The 13,585-nt window shown below is 33.0% G+C and overlaps 1 protein-coding gene across 2 annotated transcripts in view; it reads left to right on the top strand.

The window, feature by feature from the left end:
• The first annotated feature begins 2,250 nt into the window (after positions 1 to 2,250).
• Positions 2,251 to 13,585, top strand: part of LOC106468788 (dual specificity protein phosphatase 16-like) — a 98,969-nt gene continuing 87,634 nt past the window's right edge. For both annotated transcript variants that reach the window (XM_022397803.1, XM_013929231.2), the window contains exon 1: positions 2,251 to 2,540. The gene's annotated coding sequence lies outside the window, so the exon portion shown is untranslated. The remainder of the gene's footprint in view (positions 2,541 to 13,585) is intronic.

Genomic DNA, 13,585 nt, shown 5'->3' on the forward strand with positions numbered 1-13,585 from the left:
GATAGGTATGAGGCGAGATGTGGAAGAATGGTGCAGAACATGCAGTACATGTTGTGCTAAAAGGGGATCTAAGCATAAGGGACGTGCTCCAATGAAGTTATATCAAGTTGGTGCACCAATGGAAAGATTAGCCATCGACATTGCTGGTCCTCTGCCCCAAACTCGCCCACCTTATGAAGAGTTGCCTGAGAATGTGTCAGGGTTTGTGAAAGTGTTATCGGAAAGGATGGATGATATCCACCATCAAGTGCGTTCAAACTTGAAAACGTCTGCTGATTCGATGAAGCTATCTTATGATAAGAGATCTACTGAAGTCAGCTTTGAACCAGGAGACAAGGTGTGGTTGTATAATCCCAGGAAGACCAAAGGGAAGTCTCCTAAGTTGTCTTGTCCATGGGAAGGCCCATATGACATAGTGGATCGTCTCTCAGACATGACTTTCTGGATAAAATGCTGTCGGCGAGGTAAGCCAAAAGTGGTGCATGCCAACAGGCTTTGGCGTTATCACGGTCCAGGACATTTCAGTTGGGACAAAGTGAACAACAGAACAAATGACGCTACTGAAGATGTGTCACCTGAAAAAGCCAATGTTGAAGAAGAAACTCTACTCAGTTTTGAGAAGGGAAACGGTGAAGCTCTTGATGAAGTTACCACTGATGTGACTGTTACCGATGATAGGACATTTACTGATGAAGCAGATGAACCCCACATGAAGCAGAAGCCAACGAGATGGAGACCAGTACGGAAGAAGATACGTCCCGTAAAATTAAGAGACTTTGTTGAATTGTAATTTTGTGTTTGTAATTCTGTACATTTAATTAAGTTATTATTAATTGTTATTGGTTTATTGTAAGTGGCTATTGTTCGGGACGAACATTACTAAGGAGGGGCAGTGTTGCGTCAGCGAGATCACGTGACTAGTATCACGCCACGCCGTTCTCGAACATTCACATCCTTTCCTTAAATCTCGGGATCCTTCTAGATATAGTGTAGTCTTGTATATATAAGACGGTCACAAATTGACGCCACGTGTGTGTAATTGAACTGAGTATTGTTGAGGTGAGCACGTGAGACGTTCGTTGAGAATTATAGCGTTTCTTATAGCACGACTGTTGAAATTAAGTGTATCGCAAAGTTATATTCAAAAAGAATAAACCAGTTTTATTTAATAAAGGACTTGTGTCGCTAAAGTTTCGTCGAAACGAATTTACGGAAAATTAACTAACGAACGTAACAATATTTATGTTCTTCTCCTTTAGTAAAAGCTTTTCACATTAAACCAAAGCAGCCATTTATTTCAGATGTCACTTCAATATTTTTCTTTTACTATTTATTTTATCAAGTGAAAAGAGAGAGTAAAACAAATGGTGAACGCACTGCAGTGTATTATTTATGAAATGATCATTATATTATATACGCCGTTCTTTCCTTTTAGTTACAGTAAGTTATATTTGGAAATTGTGTGAAGGCACTAAAATGCCTACCACAACTTTAAAAATGATAAAAGAAAAATCATTGCTAAACGACATATTGCACTATAACAATGGCCTAGTGTTCATACGAAATTAAGGAAGAAGCAAAAACATCTAACCAGTAAGGGCTGAGAACAGGGATCTATGTGTTTTAGAAATCTCCCGTTGCTGTGACAGAAGTGTTGGTGATTTTCAAAACTAGTTGAATAAAGTTCTGCTGACATTGTTTATGTACTTCAAGATAAAACAGCTTGTTAAAAAGGACAACATCGGAAAAACGAGTTTATTTCCTTAAAAGCAACGTTTCGCGTTATTATCGTTCTTCGGGTTAAGAGTTGATGTGGTTTTAAAGCAAGGTAACAGAATAGGATAGTTTGTGCTCTATCTACCGCGCAGAATAGAACCTCGGATTTTAGCATTGTAAGTATCTAAACTTCCCACTGACCTACCTAGGGTCCAGATTAAGAGGACTAAAAAGAGATAAAATCAGATCGTGTAACGATTTACTTGAAGTTTATGTTACATTTCCATCAATTGAATATTTTCTAAATTTATGCACACATTTTTATATATAAATATGAAAGAAAGTCGAATTATAAGAATATGATTAGTTTTCTCCACAATATTCTCTACAATATACTAATTTTCTCACAGACATTCGCGGCTGTTGAGGCATTTTGATTGGGTGATAGTGATATCATGCCATGCGCACTTTGGTATTTCCTATTGGCTATCACTGACATCATATGTAGCTCATTTTAGCAAGTGATGTAAGATTTGTTAGACGTAATATAATTCAGTTATGAACTATGTCTTCATAACAGACAGATTGATTGGTTCTGAGGTTTAAAATCTTTACTATTAAAAAAAATCGATTATATAATTATAATATTGAAACACACATCTTATATTTTTTAAATCATGTATACGTAAGCTTGTAATTTGATGTCGTAACAGTAACACACACATATAGACCCGCCGAGATATAGTAAGTTGAAATTAGAATCAGACTCCAGAGAACTGAGTGGACTCCTTTCCATGACATGAAGAAAGCTAACACATGTACAGGTAGGTTATAGTAATTTTACTCTTTGAGTGGGCGTATTTATCTCTGTACATGTGGTGTGTGAGTTTAAGTTGTTCTTTAATAACACAAGATGTAACTTGGCCCAAATTTCTGTCTCTAAATTTAAAACTAATAAATGTTTAACTGATTTTAAGATCGTACTAGTACTTGTAGTACTAGTTAGTTATTTCACATATTTTACTAATTTCACTTGTAACTTATGCAAGTTTTAGATTAAAACAAATTAATAATTGTGAGATGTAATTCTAAGTAGACTACAATGACTTGTTATATTGTACAGTAAGCTTATTTTTGTAGCTCAAAAATAAACAGAAACTGCAAAAAATAATAATACAGCATAAGAATATTTTAGATGTAAGGATACAAATTACAATGTTACTGTTAGACATTGAGATTGAATTTAACATAATGATAGTTCATAGGTTTGTTTGAACTTGAAGTTGGAAGTTCAACTCTTGGTACTATTGATTTTTATTTAATGAATTGTATGTTGTACAAATAATAATATATATGTGATAACTTACACTAGTTACAGCAGAGAATAAGTTAAGCAGTATGAAATTCACACTCATTATCTCTTAAAAGACCATCTACATTGACATTAGACATGAAAGCCTCAACTCGATATCAGTCTTTTAAGTTTCCAACTTCTAAGACAAGAACCTTTTTTCACACTGCTATTGACAATAATCTGAATAAGCTAATTTCTTCCATTCAGTTTTTATAATACTAAAATCAGACAAACAATGATAATGACGTGTTAGACATTGAGTTTATTAATGATAGTGCATAAGTTTCTTTGAACTATTGATATTTTTGACTAGAGCTTGAAGATCAGTAGAATTTGCTAATCAATTAATTGTTAAACCCCTTAATCAGTCACATTTAACTAATCTTCCTGTTTTCAGCTTGTATGGATTTTTTATCTCTGCCACAAAAGGTGACAAAGGTTGTATTTTCACACTTGTGTGTGTTTTTGTCAGCAAGATTTCTCAAAAATGACTGAATGGATTTGTTTGAAAGTTGGTAAACATTTGGACTGTGACCCAACGTAGAAGTGATAAGTTTTTGAAGGATCAAGGTCACAGCAAGGTTGCATAAATAAAAAAATCCATATCTATTAAGATGTGAATGGATTTTTCAAACAATCTTTGCTTTTTGACTCAGTCAAAAATGATCAGATTTTGATGTATTTAATGGACATAGAATATTATGATCAGATTTTGATGTAACTTAGTAGACATAGAATATTGTTCCTCATTGTCCTGCCAAAAATGGTCCATATCCATTGGTAACAACAGACATGCTGACACATTTTCATATTTTTTGAGGACCAAATATGATCAATGCTGCATGGAGGAGGTATGAGCTCTACAGAGTGCCCCTCTAGTTTGAAGATGTTTTCACACTACCCATCAGGTAGACCTGAACTAACTCAGTTATAATTTGTGTCTTTTTACTTGAAATGAATTGATTGGATTTGAGGTTTAAAAACTTTGCTATTAGAAACATTTCAATTTATAATTATAAAGTCAAAACACGGTAAGTATAAAAAAACATCATAAGCTTTTGAGGGAGAAGTTACTGATTTGGACAAAAGGCTAGGAAGAACCAATTAGAGCACATTACAGAAATTTCAATTTTTTTTCTAATTCTATCATCAGTGTCAAAAAGTGAGGTTGCAGTAATTATCTGTGCAAACCACACTGCAGTAAAAGTTTTATCTGGAATCTCCGCATCAGAAAAGCCTTTGTAACTCAAAATTTCTATATCTTCAAATACAAACGCTAATTGTAGTTTAATGGCACCTCTGTGGCTTTATATATGTTCTTTTCTGCTAGCAACTTTCAGTTGTTAACTGCCTTTACTGTGATTCACATTTAAAACACTTTATATATATATATTTTATTTATACAGTTTAAGGTTGTTGTTTTTTACATTTATTATTGTTTAAGATTGTTACTGTCATAGATGATGTAGAAATATTGCACTATAGAACATTAACAAGCTGTCAAAATTTTTCTAATAAGATATTCTAAAGGAAACACTTTCATAACTAGAATTTTTCCCTATAGGGCACTGCCCAGGTCTGACAGATGCCACATAATAAAGTTTTTACTGTATTTTAAATTTTATTTGCAAAGAAACATTCATGAGAAGGTAAAATTAAAAATTTGGTTCATGTAGTGAAGTTTTCAATAAAAGAGTTTGCTGGTAAACTTTGTGTTAAGCTACATTGTTTTTCTTCATTAAATCATGTGTGGAATACTCATTTATAATCTCACAAAACTTTGTGTTCCAGCATTTATATACAATGTCAGTATCCAATGCAGATAAGTGACATAAATTTAAGAAATGGGTGTGATTTTTATTTATGCTGGTGAATAGTGAAGTTTTGTTATATTGCATAGTAAGCTTAACTTTGAGTTTTAAGTTTTATAACACTAAAGGGAGGAACAACATAAAGAGCAAGTTACCCTTCACCCAACAAAATAAGCAACCAAGACAAAAAGGAGATTAAATGTAGCCCTTCACATTCATTTACTTATCCAACAAAAGTTTTAATAATTTCAGATTAACAGCACATGCCATGTCATCAAGTAAACCATTCCACAAATTAAGTTTGTTGAAGAATAAGTGCACCTAGGCCTGTTATCCATAATATTTGTGTTGATATTTCTTCCAATGAAACAAATTCATAGTAAGGCATGCTAAAAAGCAAAACAATTTTTGACTAATCAAGAAGTCTCAAACTGACCAAATTTTTTAAAGGTAGGGAGGATTTTTCATCAAAACATAAAAAAAGGCAAGATGGCTGAAGGTCTTTCTGCCCAGTGAGTCCATTGTTAAATAAAAAATAATTCAATTTTTTATTAATCACCTAACTGTTAAAATGCGGTACAAAAATCATTTAAAAAAACAATTTTAGCAGTTGGCATTTAATTAACAAATCTAATCAAGGTTTTAATTTTTTCTATTTTATCTTGAAGTTTTCAATACAGCTTCTGTTTTTTCTTTTGAATATCACTGTTGATTTTGTATACCTTGACTTTTATAATGTTCTGGACAAGATGCCATCCTAGATAATAATTAATAAGATGGATTTTATGTAATTTATGGAAAACTAAAGAAGTGGAATAAAAAACTGGTTAAAGGATAGAAAGAAAAGGGTGGTTTGTAAATATGTATTTTCCAAGTGAAAGAATATCACTGAAGTAGCCTCTGACATCTATTTTTTGATAGTTGTATAAATAGCAATATTTCAGAATTTGTTAATGATAAGAGACTAGAAAGAGCTAATTGTAATTGAGATAGCTTGTTAAGTAAAAAAGGTTTTTGTATTAGGGACTTTGTTATAATTTGAAAGTGAAAGTACCAATATCATTAGGTTCCATCTAACTGATATTATTATGTTAACTTTGCAAAACTATTAGTGATGAGTAACTAACTGCCAAAGAAATTTGTCTTGTAGCAATGACAAGTGCTATATTACACATTACAGATTGTTTATAACCTCTTAGCATCCACAACAAATATTTGGCAGCAAGTTTCACTGAAACTGTTCAATAATGGTGACTTATTATCTATGTAATAATAAATTACTAATTTTGTATGAAGAACTTCAATAAATATCATTCAAAGCTGCTATTAGAATACACATGTATGTCAGAAAAGTATACCAAACTTCAAAATGGGAGGGCTAGGCCTATAACTTGGTGCTTTGAAACCACTACTGTATGTGAACCAAACCAAATTTACAAAAATTATCATTCTAATGATACTCAGCCAATGGATAAGCACAGTTTTTATTTATTATGTTAAGATAGGAAAAATAAGTTGAATGAAGTGTTACTAGAATGATTTTTGTTTAAATAACCTAGACTAAATATATGAAGCAGTAATTAAGAACTTGATTTAGAAAAGGTAAAAATACAAACAAATCCCATATTGTGTGAGAGCTATATAGAGGGAGAAAGACTGGTGTAATTATTAAGTGGCCAGTCACGGGACCCAAGCATGTTGTGTGACCTGTCTATAGAAATGTATATAGCTTAAGAATTAATTTTAATTATGGTGTTGAAATAGAAACTTGAACTAACTAATTTTTTAAAAAGTAGCCCACAACTTCATATTTTACTGAATTACTTACTTGTAGAAATGTATTTAAGTTTGTAGGATCGTATGCTTGAATACATGCTGTATGTTGTTACCTTATATTTGTTTAAAGTTTGTTAGGTATTTTACTGTATATATGTGGAGTGGGGGTGCAAAGCACTACATTTAATAACTGCACTAGGATATTAAAAATTAATTATGCTATAAAGATGTATAAACTGCTTTTGGGAGAGAGGAATCTTCAGTGGGCATGACATGCTTTTTGTGTAAGAGGAATATTGGTGTAGGGAAACAGTGATGGATTTAGGTGCAGTAGTTGCTAAAAGCTTAAAGCCTTCATTCAGAAAACAGGAACTAAGAATTCTGGGATTTATGTATAAATATTGAAGTTAAGGTTCAAATAGTATTTGGGTTATATGCATATATTTAACTTTGTTGAGGTTTGCAAATTTTCTCTCTCTTACATGTACTATAGGAAAGATGTCAACATGTTGCAAAGAATGGTCTAGTATAATAAAACGTATTTTAAGCCATTGAAGCTTGGAAGAGAGGCTTATGAATTGTGATTCACATAACCAACATTTTTGGTTTTTTATGTTTAATTAGAAAAAAAATTCATAACAACTTCCTACCATTATGAATTCTCAAGTAACAATAACTTCCACATTATCCTGTGTTAGTGATGATATCGTTTACACAGTACCTATGGCTACTAGAAGCTTGTTGTCTGTGGAGAATGTGATAGCCATTGTTTACATGTTGTGGGACTCTTGCTTCCCTTGAACCACTCCTTACCTTAGGGTGCACACACAAGTACCTCCTCCAGTGGTAATTGTGGGACCAATGAAAGCTTTCTTGGATCTGTTGTTCTTGATTGTGTGCCTCCCCTCTCCTCTTCTCAAGAATTTGTCTTGATGGCTCAACTGTGCCAATACTGTGGTGGGAATCCTCTTGCTGCTCTCTGACCAGTTCTTCGTCTCTTTGCCAATACTTTTCTATTAGGCTGGGACACATCTCAGAACAATAACATTTTCAGGTGTGTGTTCTCTGGAGGAGAGTTCACTCCACATCAGTGTACTTGAACTTTTCACCATCTGTTGGGCATGTTTCCATTTCCTCCCTCTTCTCGTGGATCAGTTGGTCATAATCCACTCCAACAGTTTCAGGGTTGTTTCTTATATTAGCCTCAGGGTGATACCCATTCCAGGACATCTTTGCTTCCATGCATTGGAGCTGCTGTTTTTGGCTCATTCCCATTAGGTTCATCTCGCAGCTTGTCATGTGGTGGGGGATCTCTTCTTCATCTTCGGGTTTCTTGTTGGGTTTCCTTTCATTTGGGCATGCCTTTCATTGATGTCTTCAATACTAAATGCAATATTTCCCCTCTCCTGGCTCCCAGTTCCTAATTTTTTGGCCCTGGCAGTTGATGCTTTCAGCCAGGATTGCTGCAACTTTTTCTTTATATCTATCCTCCTCTTCATCTTCACCTTTGTGTCTTCACTTTGATATGCAACACATCTTGTTGGGTCCTATTGGTGGCGACTCTTTGGCTGGCACAACCATGGTTTCCATTGCTTTGTCAATTGGCATTCAGACCTATTCTTCCTCTGCCCTCTTGCTCCAACCATGCACACTTCAAGTGTGGAGTTTTACCATTCTTGTTGTCCGTCAACTCTATCCATCTGTTAGCGTAAGTTGCAGGTTTTTCAGTGCTGGTCCATCAGCCACTCCTTCCTCTACACCATCCTACTGTACCTCATCTTTTGGCCTTTTTTTACAAGATTGTGTGACCTTGGGTTGTCAGTTTCCTCCATTGCTGTTTATCAGGTGGCTTTATCAACTACATTTTGCTCTTTCCATTACTGCCAGTTTTTTCTTTCCTTGTCCTTTCCACTATGTTCCAATCATTCCTTCTTCACCCCACCCCCTCATCTTATTCCCATGCCTGACTAGGACTTTAATGTGATTTAACACACTCTTACGCATGCTTCATTCAAGATTTTGGCTTTATGTTCATTATACATCTACCCAGACCAGGCCTATCTTCCTAAGACTTTGGCTGCCTAGGAAGGTGTTCATTCTTTCACATTTCATCACATCAGATTTGTCAACTGCCTCACTCTCTTGCATCTCATTTTTACCAAGACTTGGACAAGATTTTTCAGGCTGGCATTTAGACAAATATGCACATGTTTGTCTCCCATTATCTTCATCATCTGTTTGTTTCTTCTCCTATGGGATTTTGATTCTTTCCAGTTGCTGTTTTTAAACTACACACCATCTTTGGGTAGGGTGAGTACATTTTCTTTTTCATGAACTTTTTCTCACCTTCTTACCTTTTATAAGATCCTGACAAGTGGCTGGTGTTGTCTCCCAGGGTATTCTTATTTCCCAAAATTTGCATTGGGTCATCCCCTCCACTCTAGCTCTACCAGTGCCCTCTACCGTCCATATCCCTATAATTCCAAAGATGAGACTTGGAACCTCGTCTCTGTGTTTGGGCCTGGACAAATCTCATGATAGTGAACAGTGTTGACTCTGTAACTGGTTGGCTTTTACCACCCATGTTTAGATTTTGCTTTATTTAGACAAAGAGCTTACCTGTTCTAGAAGTAGTGTGGACCTCCTCTAGTGTGCTTTATTGTATCTCAATTTTACACACTTGTTTTTCTACACAGACACTTTCTGTGTGGAACTTGCCCTCACCAGCCCCCTCTACCTGGTCAAAGTGGGATTCTAGTTAAAGTGTGAGTGGAGTTGTGTTTTGGAAGTTACATTTTACTATATTGAAAATGCATTTCTGATAATACTTACCTCCTATCACACTATCCTGCCCTTCCTCCCCACAATAGCCAGTGTTTGGGTCTGATAATCTTACCAGTCTCAAAAAAGTTAATAAGAAACAATAACAGGAAGCTTATATACAGATTGGGTATAGAGGGCACATTGATGTAGGTGGAGAGAGTCACAAGATTAAAATTACTAGGGGTGATATAGTGGGGTATAATAACTGGAGTAAGTGAGGTAGAATTCATACCAATGCTTAGATGAGCAGAGAAGAGAAACATTTGTTGGGATAAAGCTAAAGTGTGAGTCGAGGTATGTATTATCGGAAATGCATTTTTGGTGTAGGAAAATGTAAAGACGTTTAGAACTATGGCTATAGCTTATATTTTGTATTTCATTTTATAACTTCTTTTTTTTTTATAAGAAAACTATCAGTCTTGAAGAAAGTGTTTAAACAAGGGCTATGAACAATTTGTAGTGATTTCATTTGCAGAATAGGTATTTAAGGATTGATTATGGTCTTCATTGATTCTAACTTCACCTTGTGTTGTTCTTATTGGAAAATAAAAGAACTACAAGTGAAATTGGCTGAGGTCAGTCTATATTATTGACATAGTGTAACAAGGAAAAGAAAAATGTTAACATGTGAATTTTTAGAGTTTTACAATTTCTGTTCAGACTATGCAGCTTGAGGTTAGTAGGCTACTTTGTTAGCTGCATTTAAGAACATTCAGACAAATACTATTGTAAATGGCACTGGAAAGTGTTTGAATATCGTAATATAAAGGGTAAATACAAAAACTGAACAGAACTGCTGTCATAATGGTATACTATGTTCTTTTAAGGAGTGTCCTTCAAGCTTACTTTGTGCTTTCTGGTCATCATAAATGTATCTATTGCATATTTCCACAGATGTTGCAACAGGCTCAGCATTACTTGTTGTTGAACATGAATCAAGTGAGTCAATATGTTTGTGAGTCACTTTAATGCATTCAGTTTTTGAATGGTAAACTGGTTTTGAGATGGTTGTTTACAGTTTAATTACATTATTACAAAACACAGACTTGTTAGCCCTAGCTTTATCTTGAGCCAGCCTGTTCTTACTTGCCAAGTAACAAACTGCTTACCTTATGGTACTCAAGCTTAAAAAGAACCACTCCATTACTGTATGTTTAGGCAACATAATACTCATTAGTGCAACATGTCATGATTCATAATAAGTATTTTATACTGTTATTTTACTACCTCTATTTCAAAATAATGTAGAGAAAGTCTGGTCTGAGATAAAACCAAACATTAAGCATAAACAACCACAGAAGGTCAAAAACCAGATCAAAATCAAATATAACAAGGTTGTTAAAAACAGGTAGCAAAACCACAATGGTTTCACGATTGAATTAAATTAGAACTATTGGGTATTATGTGCATGTGTAACTAGGAGCATGTGCATTTAAGTTAATGTATTACCACTAAAACAGTATTCTAAATATGGACAGTAAAATATATATTTAGATTAAACAAAAAACAGTTCAATAGAATGATCATAACGAAAGCTTTAAAAGTTGTTTATTCATAATGCAGAAAATCACGCTAGCCAAGAAGAGCTTTAAGCAAATTCGACCAAAAACATTTTCCTTAAGTTAACTTAGGTCAATGAGAGAATTTTAATGTGTGCTTTAATGACATATTCTTTCTGCATTCATTGTTCAACTGTGTTTTGAGTATAATGAAAATGGAGAAAGTATGATTTTTTATGGAAAAAACATTACTGATCTATCTTAAGACTAAAGAGAAATTATTGTTTGAAACTTTGTGAAATTATAAGTTATAAAACAGTTTCCTTTAAGTCAGTTGAACAGAGTAAAGATCATTCTTGTAAAAAATAGAAGTGTGAAGTAAATAATTCACATAGCACCGTACATAAGGGATTACGTAGTGTTATAGCTCATTTGTTTTGAATGCTTTGTTTAGTTTAGTCTTATCAGAAAAAGAATTAGCTTTTTTTAAGTTTTTAAATTTTAAGATTTTACAGGCTTATGATAAAACTTGTAAAAACTTAGTCATCACTGTTTCTGCCATTATTCAGAGCTTCTTAATTAATTTAAATTATTTGAAGTATTACATACTTATACTCTGTAGATACTCAGTATTTTCCAGTAATATCCAATACTGAAAAATAATTTGTTTACTGACTTGCAAACTAGTGTTTTGTTTTAATAAAATGAAAACAAAACTTATGATATGCTGAATAATAATTTAGTGTAAAACAGTTATCTTGAAGCTTAATACATAAAATTTAAGGTATGTAATAAATTTTTCATTACTGAATTAGTTTTATTGATAAATGTGAAATTACACACCAGCTCCTCTTAAAGTTCAGCATGTTTAAGCAGTTTTTACTAGAAAAACAATTAAAAAAGGCGAATAATTAATTTTGGTGTCTACTGGCTGATTTCTGTAGTTAACCAGCAGCTCTTAAGCTTGCATTAAATGTACCATAAGGACTCCTCTCAAATGCTGTCTTGAATATTAGAATTGAATAAGGAATAGCAAACATGGTTTCAGGCTAAACTTGTTTCAGTCATTTACATACGCCTTCACTCTCAGATAAAAACATTTTAAATAAGGTTTCTCTATAAAGAGTTGATTGGTTATGTTGAATCTTATGACTTAGGTAAAAATCTGTAGACTTGTTAGTAGAAAGTGTAGGAAGAAACATGTTATTAATACATTTTCTATGTGAAAAAAAAAAGTCTAATCTACATATGCTTTTATCATGTTCTGGCCAAATTTTTATTTTCTTTTATGTAATTAAACCAAATATATCAAATAATGAATAGCTGATTTCTATAAATTTTAGGTTAAGCTCACCATTACCACATACCCCAGAGAAGGAGGGTTAAGACTTGTAAAATTTTGCTATAAATAATTTTAAGTTAATAGTGTAACTTTGCAAGACTCGATAGGAATTAGGTAAATCAGAGTGCTGTTACTTAAGAGTCGTATATTACAGAAACATATGACCCAATGCCATTTCAAAAGAAATGTTAAAACACAGGTAACTATGACTTAGAGTACCTAATTAAGTGAAAATAAGGGAGGTAGATATAATAGACAAAAAAAAATACATTTTGAAATACATCCACAGTGATGTAGTTCAAGAGTACTTATTCAAATAGGTGTGATTATTCAAGCAAATGAACAATCCATGTGATCATTATTTTCTTCAAAGAGTATATAGAATGTGTTTTCCTTGCTTATGATACAACTTGATTACTTCCAGCAAATACCTTCAATAAATTTCAACTTTTCAAAACTTTTTTTTTTTGTGTACCTATCGTATCAGAAATCCATTTTTCATAAATTTTATTTTCTTTGTTATACTGCAAAATAAAACATTAGATTCTTTACTATGCTACATTTAGTTATTAATTGAATATTTTATAATGTGAAACATTTCAAAGTGAGCAATAGTATACATATATTTTGCATGGACAATAAACTTAAGTTATAAATAATGAAGCATAATTAGTACATGACTTTCCAAAATATATCTCTTACATACAGCAGTTTTGATTTGTTTGTTGCTGTTTTTTTTATCTACAAAAGCAGTTATAAGATGTTTAAAATCTTTATGAACAGGACATTTCAGGAAAGCATGTGTAAACTTAATTTTAAACTTTGGCTTTTAGATATAGATCTTTGTCACAACTTTAGTGAAAGTTTAAAATTATTGCCCATTTCACCATGTAACCACTGAAAGTAATTAAGCATCTGTCATGGACATATTTTGCCTCCACCTTGTTGCTCCAGATTTTTAGTCAAAATACAATTTTCCCAATTTATAGGATGTCTGGAAATTATGCTTACTATTACTTGTCTCATTAGCTTGGTGACAGTAGTAAATCTTGTGAAAACAGTGCCTTACACAAGTTCATTTCCAGTCCATATGTATTTTTTTAAACAGCTAGTTTTGTCCAATATCTATTTATTCTTATGACTACTTAAAAATAATGAATTACAAATATTACATGTTTGTCCAAAAACTATTTTTCAAACACACACACACACACACACACACACACATATATATATATATATATATATATATATATATATATAT

This window comes from Limulus polyphemus, unplaced genomic scaffold (assembly GCF_000517525.1).
Source record: "Limulus polyphemus unplaced genomic scaffold, Limulus_polyphemus-2.1.2 Scaffold91, whole genome shotgun sequence".
Classification (NCBI taxonomy): Eukaryota; Metazoa; Arthropoda; class Merostomata; order Xiphosura; family Limulidae; genus Limulus; species Limulus polyphemus.